Here is a 3,538-nt window from a genome sequence, read left to right on the forward strand (position 1 = left end):
GCCCACCACTCCTGGGTTCTCACCCCGAGAATACCAAGGTAGCATTGTGGTTGTGTCCGGGTTTTGATTCAAGTTATTTCATGAAGAATGTCTTCAAGTTGTACGTGACTGTTCGAAGGAGGGAAACACGAAGAAATGTTCTTCAAAGGTGAAATTCTTGAAACCCTTTTTCTTGTATAGCATGTTGTAATTTAATTTAAATTCATATCTATCTGTATGTCTATAGTAAACTTAGTATTCGATAATTTATGGAATTTGGTCGATCCGCTTCTACTCAAAGTTCTCCTCATACGAGTTCCTTTAATTCTCCCAGTAGGTTGAATGATTCCAAAGTAGTTAAGTAACCCTTTTAGCCACAAACCCTCTTTTACAGCTTTGGACAAAGCTATAAACTCTGCTTCTATTGTGATAAGACCACGATGGACTATAGGCTAGCCTTCCAACTTATCAGGTTGTTTTCCTATAGGAATGTATACCCTGATAATGAGCGCCTTCTATCTAGATCTCTAGCATAGTCTGAATCTAAATATCTATAGATTTCATCATTAGAAGGATCATTCTGTTTATTTAGAATCCCGAATCCTTTGGTGGAGCATAGATACCTTAAAATCCATTTAATAACTTCCTAACGATGTTTTCCCTAATTAGACACATATCTATTGACCAAGCTTGTAGCATATGATATATTAGGCCTTGTAGATGTCATTAGATACATTAGAGATCCCACTGCCAGGGAGTAGGGTACTGATTTCATGAAGTTTATGTGATCTTCATCAGTTGCATTAGGATTGTTAACTGCTGAAAGTTTTAAATGATGAGCAAGAGGGGTTATAATAGGCTTGGCATTACTCATTTTAAACCTTTTGTAGGACCTTGTCACAATAGTCTGATTGACTTATGTAAAGTTTATCATTGTTTCTATCCTTGTTGATTTCGACTCCTAGGATTCTTATTGATTCCCCTAGGTCTTTCATGACAAAATCTTTCTTTAGAAGAGTCATGACTTGACTAAGAACTTCCTTAGAGCTCCCTGCAAGTAACATATCATCTATATATAGGAGTAGATACACAGCTTCCTCAAAGCTCTTGGTGTTTGTATATACACACCAATCGTAGGAACTTCTCTTGAACCCTATTTTGGAGACCACCTCATCAAATCTATCATACTAGCACCTAGGGAACTGTTTGAGTCCATAGATTGATTTGTTTAGTAGGCACATTAGCTCTTCTTGTCCCTTTTTTACATATCCCTAAGGTTGCTTCATATAGATGCTTTCATTTAAATAACCATGTAGGAAGGCAGTCTTCACATCCAATTGGTCTAACTCCAAGTACTTCTATACAACTAAGGAGAGGAGTAACCTAGTGAATGTTTGTTTCAAAACAAGGGAGAACACCTCATTATAATCTATGTCTTCTTTCTATGTGAACCCTTTTGCAATAAGCCTTGCCTTGAATATAAACTTTTGGACTCCAGGAATCTCTTCTTTAAATTTGTATATCCACTTACTGAGATAGGTTTGTACCCTTTAGGTAAGGGTACTAGCTTCCAAGTATCATTAAGGTTAAGAGACCTCATTTCATCATTCATGGCCTCAACCCATTGTCTAGCATTAAGGCTATTAGTGGTTTCTTCAAAACTTGTAGGCCCATTGTTGCTTAATGAAATGGCAGAACTTAAAGCAACACTAGCATAGCCTGATTCTGCATATCTAGCAGGGGGCACAATTGTTCTTCTTGTCCTGTCTCTTGTGAGGGAAAAGTTATGTAGGTTTTCTTGTATCTCTTCTTGTTCACTAGACCCATTTTCCCCAGACTCTACAGTGTCTTCACTTTCAAAGTCTAGGTTCTGTTGTGAAATGGAGGTTTTTAAATCATTCTGTGGCTCCACCTCAAACCTTGTACTGTTGGTTTTTGACATAGCTGTAGGTTGTTGCTCTGTTAACATATACATCTCATTTTCTCTGAACACCACATCCCTGCTATTGATACACCTATTTTCAATATGATGCCACAATCTATACCCTTTTACTCCTAGTGTGAAACCTAAAATCATACACCTTTACAACCCTTGGTTTCAACTTGCCTTGGCTTTGATGCACATACCCACACTTCCAAATATCTTCAAGTGTTCCAATTTGGGAGGATGTTCTGTCCACTTCTCTTCTAGTGTCTTTAGCTCAATGGAGTGGTGTGGACATCTATTTAGGGTGTAGATTGTATAGGAAACTACTCTTGCCTAATATTTCTCAGGAAAAAGTGCATTTAAAAGTTGACACCCCACCCTTTCAAGCACAGGCCTGTTAAACCTTTCAACCACTCTATTTTGCTGAGATGTATACCTCACTATCTTATGTCTTACAATTCCATTTTCCTTGCAAAACAAGTTAAACTTCTCTCCACAAAACTCCAATCCATTGTCAATCCTCAAATGTTTAACGTATTTAAAGGTTTGCTTTTTTATTAAGGTTTTCCATTCTTTAAATTTCTCAAAAATCTCTTCTTTAGTTTTTAGAAAGTATACCCAGCTTTTCCTTGAAAAATCATTAACAAAAGATAGGAAATACCTTACTCCACTTAGAGAGGGAGAGTAAGTTAGACCCCATTGGTCTGAATGCACATACTCAAGTATTTCCTTGGTGGTATGCTGCCGCTTTGGAAAAATTTGTCTGGTTATCTTTCCAAGTATACATTACTCACAAAAGTGCAAGTTATTTCCAATCCCTTTAAGAAGAATGCTCTATTTTGATAGGACTTGTAACCCCTTCACATTGATGTGAGATAGTCTCTTTGGCCAAAGTTTTTCTTCTATAGGATTTTCATCTGAGGCTATCAAAGTTGATTATGTCATCTGAACATCTTTGGTGACATATTAGCCATTAATTTTTGTAGCCACTAAGACCATTTTTTAGTCTTTAATTATCTCAAAGACCCCTCCAACTCCTCTGTACTTACACCTAATGGAGTCAAACGTCCCCAATGATAGGAGATTTCTCTTCAAAGTAGGAAAATCCTTCACATTCCTAATAAGCTTCACTGTGCCATCTTTCATTTTTAAGGAAACGGAACCAATCTCAACAGCTTTACATGTGTTGTTATTTCCCATGTAGATCAGTTCGCCATCTCACTTCTTGTAGGTATATAACCATCCTTTAGATGGTGTCACATGGACTGAAAATCCTGAGTCTATAACCAAGTCTCGAGTCTCTATAGAATTTTTATTTGCACACTCATCAGAGGCTGTCAAATCATCTGAATATAAAAAAGAATTCTCTCCCACTACTGCCTTTGGCTGTTTCCTATCTTTGTTCTTTTGATTTAGCTTCCTTTTCAAGGAATAGCAATCTTTCTTCATGTGTCCCAACTTGTGGCAAAAATGACACTTGATTTTAGATTTATCATCTCCATTCTGTTTTCCTTTCCCAGTATTCTTTGTCTTTCCTTTTGAGAACAACCCTTCTCCCCTTCATTGATCCTTTTTGTTCATTTGTAGTTCAAGTTCTCTCACTTTAACTGCTGAAATTATTTCATCTGTTAT

Source organism: Benincasa hispida, chromosome 10 (assembly GCF_009727055.1).
Source record: "Benincasa hispida cultivar B227 chromosome 10, ASM972705v1, whole genome shotgun sequence".
NCBI lineage: Eukaryota > Viridiplantae > Streptophyta > Magnoliopsida > Cucurbitales > Cucurbitaceae > Benincasa > Benincasa hispida.